This window comes from Pleurodeles waltl, chromosome 6 (assembly GCF_031143425.1).
Source record: "Pleurodeles waltl isolate 20211129_DDA chromosome 6, aPleWal1.hap1.20221129, whole genome shotgun sequence".
Taxonomy (NCBI): Eukaryota; Metazoa; Chordata; class Amphibia; order Caudata; family Salamandridae; genus Pleurodeles; species Pleurodeles waltl.
In genome coordinates this window covers 676,744,034-676,768,243 of record NC_090445.1, presented here as the reverse complement: position 1 = coordinate 676,768,243, position 24,210 = coordinate 676,744,034, and positions in this window count along the sequence as shown.

Sequence of the window (24,210 nt, the reverse complement as noted above, 5' to 3'; positions counted from 1 at the left end):
CCAAGACAGATTTCCTATTATTTGCCAAGAACAACAAAAAAGATAGAGTACAAAGCTCAATGGCATGAACCATGACAACTGCAAACCCCAACTCTAAACAAATACTAAATAACACATTGCCAAATAAAAAAGATGGCCTTGCACCAGCTCTCTCTTCAGAAGAAAGTTAAATCTTTTCTTCCATAAAGCAACTTCAAAACTACTTTCAAGTCCTTCTACTCTTGCACTGGGATAGTACCCTACTCATGCCATCCCATATTCTACATTGGTAGCCTTTAGGGTCAACCTACAAGCGACAACACATCTCCCCCAGGACCTGAAGAAATATGACCACATCACCCCCATACTGATGGAACTCCTTTGGTTCCCCTTGCAGGCCCACACCATCTACAGATCTAGCTTCATAATTTACGAATCCATCACAACCAGCATCCATGCATATCTTGTAGACAAGCTCACCGTCTCTTGTAGCTCTCAGAACACATGCACACATGCATCTGCCCGGGACACCTCAGACTAGAGACTAGGACGCGTATAAAATAAAAACAAGACAACAAGGCTTTTCATCTCTGCACCGAGCATCTGGAACAAGACTTCCGTATCCATCAGGACTGCCCCCGTGCTGCTCCAATTTAGGAAAGAGTTGAAGACTCATGTCTTTAAAAAAACATCCACAACATGCTGTCAGGAAAAGACAAATCAAGAAGCAAGATTTGCTTAGGCCTTGAGTATGTGGCGTCATCTAGACCATGGACAAGACAAAGTGCAGTTGGTACATGCACTAGAATATGGTGTTGCTTTACCATCCCAAGATAAGATAAGCAATGTGTTGGCTCTCCATTCCACCATAAAAGAGAATCATGGTGTATGGTGAAAAAACACTGGCAGTCTATTTAATGAGATTCACAGTAGAGTAGAGTGCTGCCTATGTAATTCAGATGTCATGCAGATAACTAGGCTATTCTTCATGTTACAGGAAAACCCATTGGGAGCCTACCCCATATTAGCATTAACCCAGTGTCATGCACAACTTTTGGCAGTGCACAGTGGGGTTTGGCCGAAGGGTCTGGCCTGTGGCATGGTTCTGTGGTCTACCGCCTATAAGCACCCAACCCCCACGCATGGACTTTGGCTGCATGTAGCAGCAGTTGGCTGGAGGGTCTGCCCAGCTGTGAGGGCCCCCCTCTCCGAAACAATTTAGGCCCTGGGGACCCAATCCCCCAGGGCACGCCAATGATTAAAAGGGGGATAGGGGTCACGCGACCCCCCCTCCCCAGGCTGATTTTGGCCCTGGGGATCCCATCCCTCAGGTCCCAGCCAATTTTAATTAGGGAAGAGGGCTGTGTGACCCCCCTCCCTGGGCCCATTTAGGCCCAAGGACCCCATTCACCAGGGCCTGGCCAATAATTGAAAAGGGGGGCAGGGCCACATAGCCGGATGGCAGCCATGTGGCCACCATCCTATGCCGATTTTGACCCTGGGGACCCCATCCCAAGGGTCCCTGCCACTTGTACCTGGGTGCCCTGTCCCGAGGCTGAGATCAGTCCATGGAGGGGGGAACATGTTTTATATTAAGACCAGGCCCAGGAGGATGGGGGTCCTGGGGCAGAAATTAGCCAGGCCACGTGGCCCCCTCCCCCCAAAAATAAATATATTGACACTGGACTCCGGGGATAAGGTCCACAGGGCCAAAGTCAGCTGGGTCCAGGGCCATACAGCCCCTCTTCCCCCAAAAAATATTTTAGAAGGCCTGGGGAGCTGGGGAGGGGAGCTGTGTGCCCCCCGTTACCAAAGGAAAATATTTTTGAAGGCCAGGGGAGGAGGGCCGTGTAGTCCTCCTCCTCTGTTTATTGAAGAAAAGGGCCAGGGGGATGGGGTCCCCAGGGCTGAGAAGGGCCCGGGGAGGAGGCCGTGCAAACCCTCAAGGAATTGTAGTGGGCCCCAGGTGTTGGAGTCCCCAGGGCTGAAATCATCCAGTGGAGGGGGGACATGCAGCGCTGTGGCCAGCTCCTGCCATGCATGACCAAAGGCCGTGTGCACTATGGGGTTGATCGGTTAAGGTGGTTGGCCACAGGGTCTGGCTGCAGACCGGGCCCCACGGTCAACCCGACCATGCACAGATGAAGGCTGTGCACGATGCAAGGTTGGGTGGTATAGGGTGAGTATAACTCGGGCCCTAAGGTCACTTTAACTCACGCCCTCACCATGCACTAGTAATTACCCCACAAATAGCAGCACTCATGACATCTTTGATAATATCAATGTATTATTTGCAGTACAATTTTTGGCAAAAAGAACTATGCATGGTGGGGACAAGAGTTACAGTTACAGTTACTTTAGGGCATGAGTCATAGTTACTTGAGATAACTCTAACTATAACAGGTGAATTTCTATGGCTTTGTATGTTTAAAATGAGAGCCTAACTATAACATCCCTTTGGTTTCTAAAGTGAATATGGCCCTCATTACAACCCTGGCGGTTGGTGATAAAGCGCTGGTAATACTGCCACAGGCCGTCAGTAACACAAATGGAATTATGACCACGGCAGAAACCGCTCACACAGACAGCCACTTTAACACACCGACCGCCACAGCAGTAGCAGTAAGCACCACAGCGGTAACCGCCAACAGCCAGGCGGAAGACATTGTACCGCCCACTCTATTAAGACAGGCCTATCCACCACCTTTTCTGGGGCGGTACCAACAACATCAAAAGCATGGCGGAAACAGAACACAGAAGTCAAAGGACTCACCTCTGGAGACTCAGGGAACAACCACGATGTCATGGAGCCCGAGTTGCACTTCTTCCGCATGCTTGTATACCTCTTCCTGCATTACGAACATCAATGCCGGCCAAGACGGCCACGGTTAGTACTGCCGCCTAGCACACAAGGGGGGGTAAGAGAGTGACAAACACACGCAACACGCCCACCCCCAACACCATACACACATACAGATGCACTAGCATTACATATACATCCCATACCCCTCAGGAATAATGCAAGGAAAAAAGGAATTGATTAAAGTGAGTGTAATAAGACAAAATAGTATAAATACGTTCTTCAAATACAAAATGTATATATATATTTATAAATGGAAGGACACTGCCCAGTCCTCGATGTACGTGGGCCACAGGGCCACTACACATATGGCAAGGCCCCACCTCACTCCTGCAACAACACAGAGAGAACACTTCAGGGGCATCAGGTCAAAAATACACAGGCACCTCAGGGGGACGAGTATAGGGGGGGCATCCAGCCAGAAGATGGTACAACACCACTGGTCCTGGAAGAGCCAACATGACCATTACTTTGTCCTGGGGAGTGCAAGGCCACAGTCTCTCAAGTGGGTGGTCTGCCCACTGCTTGGTCCTGGGGGCTGCAAGGCCACAGTCTCTCAAGTGGGTGATTTTCCCCCGATTAGTCCTGGGGAGTGCAAGCCCACAGCCTCTCAAGTGGGTGGTTTGCCCACTGCTTGGTCCTGGGGAGTGCAGGGCCACAGTCTCTCTAGTGGGTAGCTTGCCCACTGCTTGGTCCTGGGGCGTGCAAGGTCACAGTCTCTCACCTGGGTGTCAAACCTACAGGATTTGCAGGGTCAGGACGCACTACAGCCCACAGAGGCAGGACTACACACTGCCTGCCGGCAGTGACGGCTGCTCAATGGTGGCAGTGGTGGGGCTGGTGTTGAGTCTGGCAGTGGTGGGGGGAGGCTCCAGCCCATCCCCTGCAGCCTTGAACGGCTGCCCACTGGGGCTGCTGCTGCTGGCAGTGGTGCCGGTGGTTGTGCTTGCAGTGGTGGGGGGAGGCTCCAGCCCTTACCCTGCAGCCTTGGACGGCTGAACCGCGATGGTGGTGGGGGCTCAGAATTAGTCCCAGCACCAGGCCTCCTGTCCTTCCTGCCTGCTGGTGCAAGCCCCTTCCCCTTTCCTTTGGCAGCTGGATGTGCCTCCTTGCCCTTCCCTTTGGCAGCTGGTGGTGCCATCCTTGCCCTTCCCTGACACACCTGGTGTAGGCACACTTTCAGTGCTGATGCCTGGTTCCCTGGAGCCTCTCCCACCTGCAGTAGCTGGCAGTAACTGTGGCCGTGGAATGGTTGCTGAGGTGCTCGTCTGGGTTCTGACCACCCTGCCCCGAAGTGAAGGACAGGGGGGAGTGGTAGGGAAGAGGTCAACGGTGGAGAGGAAAAGCTTCTTGGGGACATTTGGGCGGGAAGAGGGTGAAGGTTTGGGAGTGGAGGAAAAGGGAGTGGTTGTAGGAGGTGTCTGCTGATTTTGGGCGCAGGTGCATGGGCCGGATGCTGTTGTGAGGTGGATGGCTGTTGGGTGTCTGAGTGCTTGCGTTTGTGTACTTTGGGAGGAGGGGGCACAGACACAGAGGACATAGGGGACGTGTGCATGGATGTAGGGGTGGTGACTGCCAGTGAGGGGTGTGTAGTGGTAGGCGTGATGGTGATGGAGGTATTGGATGAGGATGTAGTGCATGCAGGTGTGAGTGGAGACAATACTGGGAGGGAGGTGCAGGACAAGGAGGAGGGGGCCACTGTGGAGGCAGTGGACATTGGTATGTCTGAATCTGGATGGTGTTTGTGTGAGTGCCTGTGGGATGATGTGTGGTGCTTGTGTTTGTCTGAGCCACTCCTGTGTTGTCTTGTGTGCATGCTGGTCTGCCTGTGTGCTTGGGATAGGTTGGAGTTGAGGGGAATGGGACTGGGTAGAGGAAGTTGGAGGGGGGAGGCTAGAAACAGGGACAATGGCTGCCATCAGAGAGGAGGCCAGAGCCTGGATTGATCTCTGTTGGGCCGCCATACCAGAGTTAATGCCCTCCAGGAATGCATTTGTCTGTTGCAAATTGGCTGCAAGCCCCTGGATGGCATTCACAATGGTTGACTGCCCAGAAGAGATGGATCGCAGGAGGTCAATAGCCTCCTCAGTCAAGGCAGCAGGGCTAACTGGGGCAGGGCCTGAGGTGCCTGGAGTGAAGGAGATGCCCACCCTCCTAGGTAAGCAAGCATGGGAAACATGCTGAGGGGCTGCTGGGAGGGCAGTGCTGGTACGGGGTGGTAGCTGTACCTATAGTTGGGGTGGGCACAGCGGTGTCCGCCACCACCAGGGAGCTTCTATCGGAGGAGGTATCACTGTCAGAGCTGTCCCCTCCAGTTTCCGCTGTGGTGCTCCTCTCGTCCTCAGTCCCACTGGTGCCCTCACCATTGGTGGATTTGGCCTCATGGGCCCTGTGGGATGCAGCCCCCTCCGTTGCCGGTCCCTCTGCTCCTCCGCAGGATGATGCTAATACACATAAGGACATGGTGACAAAACAAAAAGGGGGGGAAGAGACAAAGGATACACTTGGTCAATGGCTGCTCCAACACCACCGTTGGCGTACACAACATACACACAAAGAAAACAGCCCTACGCACTAGGCAATGCACAACCAGTCACAATGCTAGTCACCAGGCCATGGACAGGAATACCTAACGCCAATAGCAGCATACCTGAGACCCACAGACCCCTGCCCAGTAGTGGATGCCTACTAGCTTGGTAGGAGGTGGTGTTCATCAGACCCTGCCCAACATGGGACCTACCCTGCAATGTCCGGCCTGGCCTAGGGGCACCGACAGGCCCACATCCCCCACCCGGAGACCACCCCACCACGCGCAAGTAGTATATTGGGAAACTGTTCTCACCCCCTTGTGGCTGCTCCAGCTCCGGATAGGCCACCGCCAGTATGCAAGCCATCAGGCAGGCCTGTCCTCCCCCTGTCGCAAAGCAGTCCTCCCAGCTTCCCTGTTGTCCTGTGCCTCTGTCACCTGAACCGTGTGCCCACTGCCACTGACCCCAGGTCCCTGATCATCCTGTGTTTAAGGGGTGGCCTGGGGTCCCTGTAGTAGTGGACACACTGCTGATTGACATGTCCTGGAACTGAGGTATGGGCCCGCTGGGTGAGTGCTGTGCTGGTGTTTCCTGAGGGGGAGGCTCTGTGATGGTATAAGAGAGAGCCTGGGTAACCAACTGTCCGGAGATCCATGAAGGCCAGGTTGGTCATCCAGATCCAAGTGTCCAGAGATGCTGTCATCACTGTGGGCCTCTTCTGGGGGGTGCAGGGGGACTGGATGTTGCTGGGGGACCTGTGGGGATGTAAATGCAGTGTTATTGTTTCTGCATGTGACATCTTCTGCATGGGTGTGTTGCCCTCTGGTTGTGATTGCCCTGTCAGATTTGCCTTGTGTGAGTAGTGATTTTGTGGGCTAGGTGATTCTCTGTAATGTGCATGCTTTAGTGATGTGTGTCCATGCAGGTCTGTGATGGGGGTCCGTGCATTGGTGTTACGTGCAGGGCTTGGTATTGGGATGGGTGGGTTGTGATGGTGTGGTGTATGTGAGGTGGTGAAGTGATCGGGTGAGGGTATGGGTGGGGGTATGTGATGGCATGCAGGTAGGGGAAGTGAAAGTAGTAAAGAGTTGACTTACCAGAGTCCAGTCCTCCTGGTACACCTGCCAGGCCCTCAGGATGCATGATTGCCAAGACTTGCTCCTCCCATATTGTTAGTTGTGGGGAGGAGGTGGGGGTCCAGCAAAAACTGCTGGACGGATTTATACCAAATTCATCAGGAAGCTATATCTTGGACCACAGATTGTCCTTTTTGTGAGTTAGTGTACACCCATTCAATAGTTTCTGAGAAATTAAGGGTAAAAATGAATTGTATATTTTGGTAGCTGGGATCACAAGAGTTTGGCTGGTGTCCCACAAGAGCATGAATTTAAAAACTGAGCCCTGAGATTGGTTGAGAGGCTCATTTTTTCCATGAGCCTTCACACTCTCCTGGAAGTGAGGGGCACCAGTGAATTCCGTGTGAATGAGCACTCTGATTTGCTGGCCGTTGGAATCTTAGAAATGAATTTGAGGATGCCATCACTGTTTTCTATGAAAAATTGGAGGTGTTGTGGAAAAGCTATATAAAGGGGCAAAAAAAAGTCATCTTGTACCCCTAGATTTAGAGAGATGTCTAAGAGAAAACTACTGTGAAGAAAATGTATGTATATTGTTTTTAAGTATAAATAGTAAAAAGGAATAGATGAGTTCTCAATTCTCTCTACCAGTAGGAATAAATAGTGTGTTCCTTGTATTGGAAGGAAGTGTGTAAGAGATGTGGACTGTGATGAGAAATAAAAAATATTGCGATCTCTTAAGATGCTTGCAGGATCGTGAAAAGTAGGAAGGAGTAGGGGATCCGTAAATACACTGCAGCATGTACACTTGTATCTGTATAAAGGAGTCTTACTGGAGATGATATTTATGAGATCAGTCTCTTCCAAATCCCTACTGTGCACACCCATCATGAAAGAGAGGGGTGTTTTAGTAGGAAGGAGAGTCCTTGGACAGAGCGTACTATGCACACCCATCGTCCTAGAGAGGTCTCAGTGGAGACCCTAGTCTCTTTGCATACACCCTACTATGCACACCCATCATCTCAGAGGTGGTCTGAAAGGAGAGGCCAGTCCATCTACACACTCTACTATGCACACTTGTCATCTTAGACAAAGGTGTGAAAGGAGAGGCAATCCATTCTCACTCCCTATTACACACACCTGTCATCTGAGAAAGCGGTCCGATAGGAGAGACCTGTCAGTCCACACTAACTTCTGCGCACACCTGTCATCTGAGAGAAAGAGAGAGAGACACAGTTGCGGCTTGTGATGAAAAGGGGCGGGGTGGCGCGCGCGCATGGCGTGTAAATGAAAAGTAAATAAAAAAATAAAAACATTTACCTCCTTTGCTGCGTGCTGCACCTCTGTCCCTCGTCACTCCAGGCTGCAGGCTCAAAGCAGGGTGAGGATTGTCTGGGAGCGCCCAGCCAGGGCGCTCCCAGGCAGACTGGGAGCCTATGCAGGCTCTCTCTAGCCCGGAAACTGTTTTGCTGGGCTGGAGAGAGGCTACTGCACATGTGTGTTTGGCGGGCCCGAGGTGGCCGGCCAAACATACATGTACAGTGAGGGGAAGTGCTGAGCACTCCCCCTCACTGCTTGTCACCCCGTGGCTTCACCTCTTTTCTAGAAAATGAGAATAAACAATGTTTATTTTCATTTTCTTGGAAAGGTTTTGCAGCTGCCACTGCTGACAGGAAGGACTGCTAACGCTCCTCTGCCCTAATGGAGGAGCCGCCCCTGGAAAGACACCCGTCATCTAACAGAGAGGTCTGAGAGGAGAGGCCAGTCCATGCACACAATCTACAGTGGACACCTGTCATCTTAGAGAGAGGTGTGAAAGTAGAGGCCAGTCTATCCACTCTCCCTACTATTCACATCCATCATTTGGGTGAGAGATCCAGTAAAGATACATGGCAGTCCATACTAACTACTATGCACACCTGTCATCTGAAAGGGGTATCCTTCATCTAAGAGGGGCCTGAAAGGAGAGGCCAGTCCATGCACACACTTCCATCGTCAGAGAGAAAGGCATTAAATGAGAGATCTGTCACTCCCTAAACACTATTATGCACACAAGTAATCTCAGAGAGAAAGGTCTGACAGAAGAGACTGTTCCCTCTCCATTCACTTCTATGCACAGCCATCTTCTTAAAGAGAGGTCTGAAAGAACAGGCCACTCCATTCACACACTCTATTATGCACACCAGTTATCTGACTGAGAGGTGAGTAGTCATGTTCAAGGTTGCCGCACCCATCTGGTACCCTGGCGTGTAGAGGATCAGGTGGGCACTGTGACCTAGCTAAGAATCATGTCAACATTCTCCAATAGAATGGATGGACTTAATTGCTATACCCTGATGTTTATGTTGACCAAATACACAGTTCTGCAGTCCCTTCCACACACTACTATGTTGCCATCATCTGACATAGATGTCTGAAAAGAGAGGACAACTTGTCCAGACACTCAACTATACATACTTGTAATTCAAGAATGAACTTTAAAAGGTGAGGGTAATCATTCCTCTCACCCAAGCATGCACAGTATTAACCAAGAGAGGGTTCTCAGTGGAGAGGCTAGTCCCTCCCATATGCTACTATTTTTTTTTTTCAATTGCGTTGTAATTCTGGAAGACTCTCACAAGTGTGGCATGGAAAATTACTGGATCTGCTACAAGGGGTGTAGGAGGCTGGCCTGGGTTATAGTGGCTACTTGATGGTACTTACACCTTTTTCCAGGTCCAGTTATCTCTTATTAGTAGATTAGTAGTGTTCATAGCTGCTTAGGCTGATAGAGGTAGCTATAGCAGAGCAGCTTAGGCTGAACTAGGAGACATGCAAAGCTCCTACTATACCACTTATATCATATAGCACTATATCATAAGAAACACAATACTCAGAGTTACTAAAAATAAAGGTACTTTATTTTAGTGACAATATGCCAAAAGTATTTCAGAGGATATACTCCCTTAGGAGGTAAGTAAAATACACAAAATATACGCACAAACCAAAATCAGGTATGTAAACAGTTAGAAAAGTAGTGCAAACACTGTAGAATACAGTAGAATGCAATAGGATACAGTAGGCCTAGGGGCAACACAAACCATATACTCCAAAAGTGGAATGCGAACCACGAATGGACCACAGGCCTAGAGTAGTGTGTAGAGGGTCGCTGGAAGTGTAAGAAAACACTATCAATCAATCAATCACGATATTTATAAAGCGCGCTATGTACCCGTCAGGGTTTCGAGGCGCTGGGGGGGGGGGTGCGCTGCAGTTAGCGGTCGAAGAGCCAGGTCTTGAGGAGTCTCCTGAAGGCGAGGAGGTCCTGGGTCTGGCGTAGAGATGTGGGGAGAGAGTTCCAGGTCTTGGCGGTGAGGAAGGAGAAGGATCTGCCGCCGCAGGTCTTGCGCTGGATTCGGGGGACGACGGCGAGGGCGAGGTTGGCAGATCGAAGTTGACGTGTGGGAGCGTAGAAGTTTAGTCTGGAGTTGAGGTAGGAAGGTCCGGTGTTGTGCAGTGCCTTGTGAGCGTGGGTGAGGAGTTTAAAGGTGATCCTCTTCTCCACCGGGAGCCAGTGGAGTTCCCTCAGGTGAGGGGAGATGTGGCATCGGCGGGGTATGTCGAGGATCAGTCGGGCGGAGGCATTTTGGATGCGCTGGAGTCGTTTGATGTCTTTGGTTGGGATGCCTGTGTAGAGTGCGTTGCCGTAGTCCAGGCTGCTGCTGACGAGGGCTTGGGTCACCGTCTTTCTGGACTCTGTTGGAATCCACTTGAAGATTCTGCGGAGCATGCGGAGGGTGTTGAAACAGGAGGAGGAGACGGTGCTGACCTGTTTGGACATGGTGAGGGCCAGGTCCAGGATGAAGCTGAGGTTTCTTGCGTGGCTGGCAGGGGTGGGTGGGGGTCCGAGGTCGGCGGGCCACCAAGAGTCGTTCCAGGCCGAGGGAGAGCGTCCGAGGATGAGGATTTCCGTCTTGTCGGAGTTGAGTTTCAGGCGACTGTTGTTCATCCATTCGGCGATGGATTTTAGTCCCTCGTGGAGGTTTGTTTTGGCGGTGAGTGGGTCTTTGGTCAGGGAGAGGACGAGCTGGGTGTCGAGATGATGCTGAGGTGATGCTGGCGGGCCAGTTTAGCGAGGGGGGCCATGTAGACGTTGAACAATGTGGGGCTGAGGGAGGATCCTTGGGGGACGCCGCAGATGAGGTTGGTGGCTTTGGAGCGAAAGGGGGAGAGTCAGACTCTCTGAGTTCTGTCGGAGAGAAAGGATGAGATCCAGTGGAGGGCTTTGTCTTGGATGCCGGCTTCCTGGAGGCGGGTCAGTAGGGTGCGGTGGCAGACTGTGTCGAAAGCGGCTGATAGGTCGAGGAGGATGAGGGCCGAGGTTTCGCCGTTGTCCATTTGATGTCTGATGTCATCTGTGGCGGCGAGGAGAGCAGTCTCCGTGCTGTGGTTTCGTCTGAAACCGGATTGTGAGGGGTCCAGGATGGAGTTGTCTTCGAGGAAGTGGGTGAGTTGTGTGTTGACGATCTTCTTGATTACTTTTGCTGGAAAAGGGAGGAGAGAGATCGGGCGGAAGTTTTTGAGATCGTTGGGGTCTGCCTTGGGTTTCTTGAGGAGGGGTTGGATTTCTGCGTGTTTCCAGCTGTCCGGGAAGGTGGCGGAGGTGAATGAGAGGTTGATGATCTTGCGGAGTTTGGGGGCGATGGCGGCGTTGGCTGAGTTGAAAACATGATGAGGGCATGGGTCCGTGGGGGAGCCTGAGTGGATGGTGTTCATGGTTGTTGTGGTTTCTGCGTCATCCACGTGGGACCAGGCGGTGAGGCGGCAGTCGCGGGCGGAGACGTCGGGGGTGGGGTCTGGCGGTGGGCCGGTGTTGAAGCTGTTGTGGATGGTCACGATTTTCTGGTGGAAGAAGGTGGAGAGGTCGTCGCAGAGTTTCTGGGAGGGCGGGATGTCGTTGGCGTTGGCTTTTGGATTTGAGAGTTCTTTCACGATGCAGAAGAGTTCTTTGCAGTCGTGGGCCTTGTTGTTGATGCGTTCGGTGAAGTGGGCGTTCACGGTTTGCGTCTTTGAGGGAGGCGAGGTTGTCGGGTGTGCGTTCTAGGATCCATTTCTTTTTGAGCTTCTGGCAAAGGCTTTTGGAGGTGGTCAGTTCGTCTGTGAACCAGGCTGGTTTTTTCTTTCCTTGGTTTGCGGTGGGTTTCTTGAGAGGGGCTAAGGTGTTAGCGCATTCGAGGATCCATTGATGGAGGTTGATGGCAGCTGTGTTCGGGTCGCTGCGTCGGGTGGAGGGTTTTTGACGAGGGTGCTGGTCAGTTGGTCTTGGGTGACTTTGCTCCAGGGGCGGTAGGGGGTAGATGGATGAGATGCTGCTTGGTGATTTTCTTATAGGAAAAATGGACGCAGTGATGGTCGGTCCAGTGGAGTTCGGAGGTGTGGCTGAAAGAGATGTGGTTGCTTGAGGTGAAGAGGGGGTCGAGGGTGTGTCCGGCGATGTGGGTGGGAGTGTTGACCAGCTGGCGGAGTCCGAGGTTGAGGAGGTTGGAGGTCAGTGCTGCGGTGTTGGCGTCGTTGTTATTTTCCAGATGGTAGTTTAGGTCTCCCAGGAGGATGTAATCCGGGGAAACGAGGGCGTGGGTGCTTGCGAGGTCGGCGATGGTGACGCTGAAGGGGGCTCTTGGTCCTGGAGGGCGGTATATGAGGGTTCCTCTGAGGGTCGTGTTGGGGTCCGTGTGGATCTGGAAGTGGAGGTGTTCGGCTGTCTTGAGGGTGTCGTCAGTGTGGGTGTGGATTTTGAGGGTAGCTTTGTGAGCGATGGCTATTCCGCCGCCGATTCCGTTGGTTCGGTCCACAGGCCTAGAGTAGTGTGTAGAGGGTCGCTGGAAGTGTAAGAAAACACTAAGGGTGTCCAAGATACCCTACCCCAAGACCCTGAAAAGTAGGAGTAAAGTTACCCTACTACCCCAGAAACACACTAAAGTCGTGATAGGGGATTCTGCAAAGGCAACAACTGACTGCAAAGCACTGAAGATGGATTCCTGGACCGGAGGACCTGTGAAGGTAGGGGACCAAGTCCAAGAGTCACACAAGTGTCCGGGGGGGCAGGAGCCCACTAAACCCTGGATGAAGGTGCAAAAGGGATGCCTCTGGGTGGAAGAAGCTTAAGATTCTGAAACAACGGAAGATGCCAGGAACTTCTCCTTCGCACAGAAGATGTCACACAGCATGCTGGAGGATGCAGAGTTATTTTCACGCAGAAAGACCGCAAACAAGCCTTGCTAGCTGCAAGAGTTGCAATTGAAGAAAATGGGTGCTGCCCAGGCCCAGGAAGGACCAGGAGATCGCCCCTTGGAAGAGGAGACAGAGGGGGCACTCATCAGTACAGAGAGCCCACACAAAAGCAGGCAGCACCCGCAGAAGCACTTCAACAGGCATTCAAGAAATCTGAGCACAGCGGTCGTCTCAACACCACAAAGGAGGGTCCCATAAAGTTGGTGGTCAACTCAGCGAGTTGAGTAATGCAGGACAGAGTGCTGGGGACCTGGGCTATGCTGTGCACAAAGGATTCCTTGCAAGAGTACACAGAAGCCCTAGCAGCTGCAGATCACACAGTACACAGGATTACTGTCTGGCGTGGGGAGGCAAGCATTTCCAGAGGCTGGGGGAGGCTACTTCTGGGCTGCCCAGACCCCAGGAGGGCAGAAGCCTGTCTGTCGGTTGGCAGCAGAAGTAGCTGCAGTGAAAACCCCAGAGAGCTAGTTTGGCAGTATCCGGGGTACATGCTGGAGCCCTGGGGATGCATGGGATTGGCACCCCAATACCAGATTTGGCATAGGGGGACAATTCCATGATCTTCGACATGTTACATGGCCATGTTCGGAGTTACCATTGTGAAGCTACATATAGGTATTGACCTATATGTAGTGCACGCGTGTAATGGTGTGCCCGCACTCACAAAGTCTGGGGAAATTGCCCTAAACAATGTGAGGGCACTTTGGCTAGTGCCAGGGTGCCCTCACACTTAGTAACTTTGCACCTAACCTTCACTAAGTGAGGGTTAGACATATAGGTGACTTATAAGTTACTTAAGTGCAGTTTAAAATGGCTGTGAAATAACGTGGACGTTATTTCACTCAGTCTGCAGTGACAGTCCTGTGTAAGAATTGTGTGAGCTCCCTATGGGTGGCAAAAGAAATGCTGCAGCCCATAGGGATCTCCTGGAACCCCAATACCTTGGGTACCTAGGTACCATATACTAGGGAATTATAGAGTGTTCCAGTGTGCCAATCAGAATTGGTAAAAATGGTCACTAGCATGCAGGGTGCATAAGCACTGAGATTCTGGTTAGCAGAGTCTCAGCGACACAGTTACGCACCACCCAGAAAACACATATAGGCCACGAGGTATGAGCACTGGGGTCCTGGCTAGCAGGATCCCAGTGACATAGGCAAAAACAAACGAACACACAAGTATAAATGGGGGTAACATGCCAGACAAGATGGTACTTTCCAACAAGGGGGTTTACGGTCCTGCAAGGGTTTGACAATGTCATATAGGGAGAAGTAGAAAAAAAGGGGCAATGCTCAACTAATAGTTAACATTCTTAATACATGGTTGCAGAAATGCTGTGATGTGATTGGGTGCAGAGCCAGAGATAGCTCAGATTGTCATTGGTGCTTTGAAGGAGAAGAAAGTCTCTTTGAGTAGTGGTCAGCAGATGTGACTTTTTTAACCATTTTTAATGAGAATTCAATGATGCAACTCATTACAGAACGCTGGGTAATGTTGTTACATACAGATCCATTCATAAATCCCATCATATGAGGTACAGGATACAAAAGTAGAATTCAAAGGGCAAATGGTTTGTATTCGTAGCATGCATATATACCATAACAGATGATCTACCATGTGATGCATCTAATGTGCCCAATGTGCAGATGTAAGTGTTTTCTAATCTGGTCTGTGACACAGGCTTAAACTAAGGGCATTGTGCTATTGTGGACTGGGATGCTGTGATGAATGAGTTTGATGGGGATGGGTTCAAATAAAGCAGTTCGTAGTGGGAAGGGAGTAAGCAAGTGATAGGTGGTCCTCAGAGGCCATCCCCGGGATCATCAGCCGCCATTGGGTGGGTGTGCAAGTCAAGTAGTAATGCTTTCCAATCTGTTGCTGTAGGATATTTCCGTAAGCCCCTAACTTCTTCTCACCTCAAAGCTGCTGTCTCCACTCAGTCCTACTTGAGTGTCGCCACCCGTCAGTTTGCTATAATCGGCAACATCCGCGATTTCCAATGCATACCAATAAGTCTGCAGGCTAACAGCAGCGCCAGGTCAACAAACCTATTGCTGGCCTTGGCAAATAGTGACCTGCGAAAAAGGCGAAGTAGTGACCTCTCCATCGTGTGCAGATCCATGCGGCCAGTTGCGCGTTTTAGCCAATATTACGCATCCAAGCCAATATTCTACAGCTACTGGTCAGTCCCAAATGTGTGTTTTATGTTGGCCTCTCTTTATTGGCACCAAGGGCATGTTGAGGGTGAGCCAAATATGTGAGAAAGGGAGGCAAGTGTAGTTACGTGATAACTTTCTCCCATTCCTTAGTAGAGAGATTGTTGCCCAGGTCCCTCTCCCACCACCTGCGGGTTGCTACCAGGGGATCTCACACAGCATGAGCAAGCACACGAGCTAGCCATGTTATAAGTTTACGCCCTTCGCCCATCCTGTACAGTATATGCATGAGTGGGTGTGGGTCCGATTCCATGTCTGTGAGGCTCCAGAGTTGGAGTGCCTCCTCTACTAGGTGGGCCTGTGCTACAAAATGTCCTGCAGATAGCCCATACTCATCTTGCAGCTGCTCATAAGCTAGGAGCAAGTCTTCCTGGAATAGCACACCTAGCGTGTCCACTCCAGCCTCTGACCATGTGTCATTCCCACCTCTCTCAGCATCTTGTGGAAGGTGGATATCAATGGCAGTGGGATGTCAGGCGAATAATGAGGCATTTTTGGCACAAGTTTCAGGCTATGGTGAAAGCTTCGGAATGTAATTAACAGCAATCTGTTCACCTCAGTGGTTGGCGTTCTTGTGGCAAGAAAGAACATTGCAGCTCTGCCTGTGCATGTGCAGGGCGCCCAACTCTTCATTGTAGCTTCCCACCAACCAATATGTAGGCCATTGTAGCTATGCTGCCAAATAATAATGTTCGTAGTTAGGAGCACCTAGGCCACCTTTTGCTATGGGTAGTATTAATTTTCGAAAAGCCACTCGACGGCGACCCTTATTCCAGATAAAGGCCCTCATTACAACCCTGGCGGTCGGTGATAAAGAGGCGGTAATACCGCCAACAGGCCGGCCGAAAAAAATGAAAGCACGACCATGGTGGAAACCGCCAGCACAGACAGCCCCTTTCACACTCCGACCACCACGGCGGTAGTTACAAACACCGCGGCAGTAACTGCCAACAGACAGGCGGAAGGCAATGTACTGCCCACACTATTACAAGGCACCAATCCGCCAGCTTTTCCGGGGCGGTACCAATGCCATCAAAAACACAGCAGAAACAGTCTTTGGAATGGAAACCACTCACCTCACGACACCCAACGAGGAACCAGGACGCCATGGAGCCCCAGTTACAGGTCTTGCCGATGCTGGTTTACCTCCTCATCTACCAGGAACATCAAAGACACCGGCGACGACCAAAGTGAGTACTGCACCTAGCACGCAGGGGAGGGGGGAGGAAAAAGAGAGTGACACACACACGCAACACTCAACACCCCCACCCCCCACCCACAACAACATACACACTAACACATCCAATTACATCACAGATACGACCCGTCACCCCCTGGAGGAACGCAAGGACCAAATAAAATGAGTTTAACGAGTGTAATAATCGAAAATTCAGAGAGGCCAAGATAACTTTAAAACATCAGTATATACAAATATTCACAGCAAGTACACAAGTCCATATACTGTCCCATTAAATGTCCGTGGACCAGTGGTCCCAAAAAGCATGGGCAAAGCCCACACATGACACCTGCCTCAAAACAGAGAGAACACTGCAGGGGCATCAGGTCGGGAAAAAAACAGGCACCTCAGGGGATGTGTGCACCTCAGCTGGATGATGGGACGACGCCACTGCTCCTCGAGGGGGCTCCATGCCCACTGCCTGGTCCTGGGGAGTACAAGGCCACAGTCTCTCAAGTGGGTGGTTTGCCCACTGCTTGGTCCTGGGGAGTACAAAGCCACAGTCTCTCAAGTGGGTGGTTTGCCCAGTGCTTGGTCCTGGGGAGTGCAAAGCCACAGTCTCTCAAGTGGGTGATTTGCCCACTGCTTGATCCTGGAGAGTGCAAGGCCACAGTCTCTCTAGTGGGTGGTTTGTCCACTGCTTGGTCCTGGGGAGTGCAAGGCCACAGTCTCTCTAGTGGGTGACATGTTCAACTGGTTCTGGAGGGGGCTTTGTGCCCAGAGGGCTTCATCCTGCCAAGGACTGTGTTAGTGGATGCTTTTCTCCACTAGTTCGGGAGGTGGCTTTGTGCCCAGAGTGCTTCATCATGCCAAGGACTGGGTTAGTGGATGCTTTTCTCCACTGGTTCTGGAGGGGTCTTTGTGCCCAGAGTGCTTCATCCTGCCAAGGATAGGGTGAGTGGATGCTTTTCTCCACTGGTTCTGGAGGGGTCTTTGTGCCCAGAGTGCTTCATCCTGCCAAGGATATGGTGAGTGGATGCTTTTCTCCACTGGTTCTGGAGGGGGCTTTGTGCCCAGAATGCTTCATCCTGCCAAGGACTGTGTTAGTGGATGCTTTTCTCTACTGGTTCTGGAGGGGGCTTTGTGCCCAGAGTGCTTCATCCTGCCAAGGACTGTGTTAGTGGATGCTTTTCTCCACTGGTTCTGGAGGGGGCTTTGTGCCCAGTGATGCTGCACCAACGGTATGGCAGTTCCCATTCCCTCATATGAGAGTCTGTGCCACGAGATTTACCGGTAACAGGTAGCATGATACTCCATGGAGGCAGAGCCACACTCCTCTTTGCGACAACAAAGGCTGCAAACTGCTGGTAGTGCCAGGGCTGGTGCCTCTTGTAGTGTGTGCAGGGTCCCGGACGTCTCCTGCAGCCTCAGAAGCCTGCACACTGGGGATGCTGCTGATGTCCGCTGTAGTGGCACTGGCTGGGCATGTCGCGGGGCAGTTGGCGGTGTCTGCGGTGGTGTCTGCGGCAGAGATGCTGACAGTGGTGCAGGTGTCTGCACTTGTGGAGGGAGACACCAGGCCGTCTCCTGCAGCCTCGAAAGGCTGCCCACTGGGGATGATGCTGATGACTGTAGCAGAGGCAGCAGACGTGCAGGTGGCGGTGCAGATGGCGGTGCAGGTGGCGGGGCAGGTTGCGTCATTGCGGCGGTGGCCACTGCCGTACTGGTTGCTGGTCTTTCTTGCAATAGGGGTGACACCAGTCCCTCACCCGGAGGCTTCGTGCCCTGAGCTGACTTCCCTTTGCCCTTGTGTCCCTTCCCCACATTGGAAGTCCTTGGCACTGTCCTCTTTGGTTCTGGAAGGGGCCTTGCTGGGTGGTAGGTGTGGCTCCTCTGTTCGGCAAGCTGGCCCCTTCTTTACCTTGGCAGGTGGCGGAATGGGGTGGTCCTTGGCTTCACTAGGTGGCACACTTGCAGCCCTCATGGGTGCCGTCTTTGATGTTCCAGGACTTGCAGGGACCACACTGGACGAGGATTTGGTGGCTGAGGTGCTGCGCTGGGATCTAGACATCCTGGCCCTAGGGAAAGGACAGGGGGGGAGGTGTAGGGAAGAGGTCAATGACAGCTAGGAAACGTTTTTTAGACACACTGGGATTGGAGGATGGAGTGGGTTTGGGAGTGGAGGAAGAGGTAGTAGTTGTAGGAGGTGTACGTCTGCTGAGTTTGGGTGAAGGTGCATGGGCTGGAGGCTGTTGTGAGGTGGATGGCTATTGAGTGGGTGTGTGCCGGCGTTTGTGAACTTTGGGAGGAGGGCTCACAGACACACTGGGAGAGAATACAGGGGACGTGTCCATGGTTGTGGGGGGTGTGATTGCACGTGAGTGGTGTGTGGTGATGGGTGTGCTGGTGATGGAGGTAGTGGCTGAGGATGTAGTGCATGCAGGTGTGAGTGGAGACGAGACTGGGATGGAGGTGGACGACGTGGAGGAGGGGGACACAGTGGAGGCAGTGGATGTTGGTGTGTCTGCATGGGCATGGTGCTTGTGTGAGTGCCTGTGGGATGTGTGGTGCTTATGTTTGCCTGAGCCACTTTTGTGTGTTGATTTGGGTGAATGCTGGTCTGAAGGTGCGCTTGGGATAGGCTGGGGTTGAGGGGACTGGGACTGGTTAGAGGAAGTTGGAGGGGGGAGGCTAGACACAGGGACAATGGCTGCCATTAGTGTTGAGGCCAGAGCCTGAAATGCTCTCTGTTGGGCTGCCATGCCAGAATGAATGCCCTCCAGGTATGCATTTGTTTGCTGCAAATTCCTCTCGACACCCTGGATGGCATTCAGAATGGTTGACTGCCCAACAGTGAGGGATCTCAGGAGGTCAATAGCCTCCTCACTGAGGACAGCAGGGCTGACTGGGGCAGGGCCTGAGGTGCCTGGGGCGAAGGAGATGCCCACCCTCCTGGGTGAGCGGGCACGGGAAACATGCTGAGGGGCTGCTGGCCGGGCGGTGCTGGTGGGGGGGTGGCGGCTGTACCTGTTGTTGCGGTGGGCATAGAGGTGCCGGCCACTGCAAGGCAGCTCGCATCAGAGGAGGAGTCGCTGTCACTGGTGTCCCATCCTGTCCCCGTCATGGAGCTCCCCTCGCCCTCCGTCCCACTGGTGCCTTCATACTCCGTAGATTCACCCTCCAGGGCTACAGTATGTGGGATGCAGCTCCCCCTGTCGCCGGTGCCTCTGCTCCTCCGCCAGATGATGCTAATGCACACAAGGCCAGGGTGACAAAACAAGAAGGGGGGGGAGACAGAGAACACACATGGTCAATGCCAGCAACACCACTGGTGGTGGGCACAACACACAGAGAGCTGCCCTATGCACTAGGCCATGCACTAGCAGTTAGTAGGAAAATCACCTGCCCATGGGGTACTATGCCTAACACCATTTGCTGCACACCTGGAACCCACAGGAGCCTGACTAGTTGTAGATGCCCACTAACACTATTGGGGTTGGAGTGCCTCAGAGCCTGCCTCACAAGGGACCTACACCTGCCTAGTTCACCCTTGCCTAAGGGAACCCACAGTCCACAACCCCCACCCAGACACTTCGTAAAGCGCGCAGAGGCAGCTGAATGACACTGTAGTCACCCCCTGTGGCTGCTGTGATGCCCTCAAGTGCCATCCAACTCCGGATATGCCACCGCCAGGATCTGGAACATCAGGGGGGTCATGGTGCGGTGGGCACCCCTTCCACGTTGGGAAGCCATCCCCAGCTGGGCCTCCGCCGTCTTCTTGCTCCAGCGGCGCAGGTCCTCACATCTCTTGCGGCAGTGGGTACTCTGTCTATGATAGACCCCCAGGATCCACACTTCTTTGGCGATGGCACTCCAAATCCCTTCTTCTGGTGGGCGCTGACCTACAGGAAAGGTAAAGTAAGAATGGATTTTACTCCCTCGTCCAGTTCTTCTTACTCATAGGCCACAACTTTCCAACCATGCACTGAAACACATACACTGACCATCCTCACATGCAATCCACAGCCCCCCCATTTATCTTCCATCCAGGCCACTCCATACATTAGTGTCCCATCCACCATGCACACAGTGTACTCACCTGTTTGTCTGGAGGACCGTAGAGTAGCGTGTACTGACGAAGGACCCCATCCATCAGGTTGTCCAACTCCTCCGCGGTGAAGGCAGGGGCCCTTTCCCCAGACACTGTAGCCATTGTCGCTTCCAGACTCAGGTCACAGCAGCACTTGCAGTGTAGGTCCTCTCCTGTTGAAGGTCAGGTATCAAGTGAGTGCACAGAAAGAAAATGGCGGTCACGTCTGCGGCGGTGCGTACCGTCTCCGCCGGTGTACATCGTCATTGGCTCTTGGAACCCATAGGGCCCAATGATAACCAATGCTGAATTGCACAGCGGTCTTCATTCGCCTACTGCAACGCTGCACAACGCCAGTGCTGTTACCTCATTTCCCCTTGTCCCTCCTTACCAGTCAGGCAGCCGCCATTTCGGGGGGCACATGGCAGGGCACCGAACTGCGTCACAGCACTTTTGGTCAGGAACACAGACAGACAGACAGCGCAACACACCAATGAAATCACAATAGTGCAAAACAGCCTTGTGCAACCTGTGTGGTATATGACCCTCTGCTCACCATTCTCCTCCATAGGGCACATCCGCTGGGGCAGATGATGAGATGGCGTCATCCTCCGGTGTACAGACCCCAGGTGGACCTGTTGACAATGGAAGACAGACACATCATTATCACCAACAGACTTGATCGTGCCACAATCCATGAAATGTGTGCCCAGTTGGAGCCTGACCTAATGTCAGCTATCCACCATCCCACAAGAATCCTCCCTCTACTGCAGGTCCTGTCAGTGCTCCATTTCCTGGGCAGTGGTTCCTTTCAAACAACAGTGGCCATGGCATCAGGGATGTCTCAGCCAATGTTCTCTAACGTGTTGTCCAGAGTGTTGTCTGCCCTGCTGAAACATATGCGCAGCTACATCGTTTTCCCCCAGGTGGAGGATTTGCCCACAGTGAAAGGTGACTTCTACGCCCTGGGACATATCCCCAATATCACTGGTGCTATTGATGGTACACATGTGGCATTTGTCCCCCCCCACAGGAAGGAACAATTGTACAGAAACCGCAAAAGCTACCATTCCATGAATGTGCAGATGGTATGTTTGGCAGACCAGTACATCTCCCATGTGAATGCTAAGTATCCTGGCTCAGTGCATGACACTTACATTTTGAGGAATAGCAGCATCCCTTATGTGATGGGCCAACTCCAGAGGCACGGTGTGTGGCTAATAGGTGAGCCCAAGGTCCATACACAGTTTGGATAGGTGTCTGGGTATGGGAGAGTCCCTAAGGGTATGTGTATATCTAACAGAGACCCCTCCATATTTGCAGGTGACTCTGGTTACCCCAACCTCTCAAGTTTACTGACCCCAGTGAGGAATCCCAAGACAAGGGCAGAGGAACGCTGCAATGAGGCACACGGGCGAACTAGGAGGATTATAGAGCGGACTTTCAGCCTCCTGAATGCCAGGTTCCAGTGCCTCCATCTGACAAGTGGCTCCCTACACTGCTCACTGAAGAAGGTGTGCCAGATCATCGTGGCAAGCTGTATGTTACTCAACCTGGCTTTGCGATGCCAGGTGCCTTTTCTGCAGGAGGATGGGCCTGATGATGGTCTTGTGGAAGCTGTAGAGCATGTGGACAGTGAAGAAGAGGAGGCAGATGAAGAAGATATTGACAACCTAAACATCATCATCATGCAATACTTCCAGTGAGACACAGGTAAGAGACTGGCACTGCTCCACTCATGACAGACTACTGTAGGACATTGCATGAGTCTGCCTTTTTACCTCTGTGTATGGACCCTGACAGTTCACTTTGGCTTTCCATTTCACAGATCTGGGTACCACATTCTGCCTTCTGCTATGCTCACTGCTGCCCAACAACTGTCATACTTTGGTATGTGCAAATGAACATTGCGATTGATATTTGTCAGAGAGGTTGTAATAACACATTTGTGAAAGTACAGACTGACTCCAGATTGTTTTATGATTCAAGGGTGTTTATTTAAGTGCTAATTAGTGGAGGGGGATGTTAATGGGCTAGGGTGATGGTGGAGGAATATCCATGGTAGAGTCCAGTCTCTTGGTATCACAGGTGCATTGTCCAAGGGGACATAGGAAGTGGAGCAATGGCAGTTCAAGGTGGTCAGGGTGACATAGTGGGACAGAAGGGTGACAATCAGGAGAGTCTTATTTCCTGGCGGGGGTCTTGGCAATGTTCTCTGTCTTGTGCCTGGATCACAGGGACCGTTTGCGGGGTGGTTCTCCTTCTGCAGGGGGTGGGGTGCTGGTGGCCTGTTGGTCCTGTGGCGGGACCTCCTGTCCACTAGCGCCGGTGGACGTGGAGGGCTGATCATCGTTTGGGCTAGTGTCAGGGGTCCGTTGGTATGCCACAGTCTCCCTCATGGTGTTGGCCATGTCTGCCAGCACCCCTGCAATGGTGACCAGGGTGGTGTTAATGGACTTCAAGTCCTCCCTGATCCCCAAGTACTGTTCCTCCTACAGCTGCTGGGTCTCCTGAAACTTGGCCAGTACCATGCCCACGGTCTCCTGGGAATGGTGGTATGCTCCCATGATGTTGGAGAGTGCCTCATAGAGAGTGGGTTACCTGGGCCTGTCCTCCCCCTGTCACACAGCAGTCCTCCCAGCTTCCCTGTTGTCCTGTGCCTCTGTCCCCTGAACCACTAACACTGACCCCAGGTCCCTGATCGTCCTGTGTTAGTGGGTTTGCCTGGGGTCCCTGTAGTGGTGGACACACTGCTGATTGACGTGTCCTGGGGACAGTGGCATGGGCCTGCTGGGTGGGTGCTGTGGTGGTGTTTCCTGAGGGGGAGGTTCAGTGGTGGTTTGGGACTGTGGCAGGGAAACCGACTGTCCAGAGGTCCCTGATGGGCCGGGCTGGTCATCTTGATCCAGGCGTGCAGAGCTGCTGTTGTCACTGTGGGCCTCTTCTGTGGGGGGACTGGATATGTCTGGAACCTCCTGTCCGGTGACGTTGGGTAGGGGTCCTGTTGGGGTGTAAATGCGTAGTTATTGTATCTGTGTGTGCCATCTTGTGCAATGATTGAGTTTCCCTCTACTCCTGTGCTTGCATTATTGCCTTGGCCCTTGTGTGAGTGGTGATTTTGTGGTCTGGGCGAGTCTCTCTACTGGACATGCTTTGGTGATGGGTGTCCATGCAGGTCTGTACTGGGTGTCCATGCATTGGTGTTACATGCAGGGCTTGGTATTGGTATGTGTGGGTTGTGATAGTGGGTTATCTGTGAGGTGATGGAGTGATGGAAGTGAGGGTAAGGGTGGGGGTATGTGATGGCATGCAGGTAGGGAGGGGGATATAGTAGTAAAGATTTGCCTTACCAGAGTCCAGTGCTCCTGCTACTCCTGGGAGGCCCTCAGGATGCATGTTCACCCAGACTTGCTCCTCCCATGTTGTTAGTTGTGGGGGAGGAGGTGGGGGTCCACTGCCAGTCCTCTATACGGCTACCTGGTGTCTGGATACCACGGAACACACAATCCCCTGTTGTTCTTTCCACCTCTTCCTGATGTCATCCCGTGTTCTTGGATGATGCCCCACTGCATTGACCCTGTCGACAATTCTCCACCATAGCTCCATCTTCCTTGCAATGGATGTATGCTGCACCTGTGATTCGAATAGCTGTGGCTCTACCCGGATGATGTTTGTTGTGATGTGTGATGTGATGTGTTGTGGTGTGTTCTTTGAGGTGCGTGGATGTTGTGTGAGTGATGGTGTTGTGTGCCTCTGGATGCTGGTGTTGTCTTTGCTATTCTTTCTCTCTCTGCTTCTTCCAAAACTGTCGCTGTAAGGAGTTGTGGGTAGTGGGGGTGGGTGTTTTATAGTGGTGTGAGTGTGTGGGTGTGGTGTGTGTATGTGGTTGTGTTTTGTAAATGTGTGTGTATTTTGAGCGCAGCAGTGTGTACCGCCAATGGATTACATCGGTTGATTCGTGGGTCATGATAGTGTGGGCGTATTTCTGTTGTCGTGATGGTGTAGGTTTTGCTA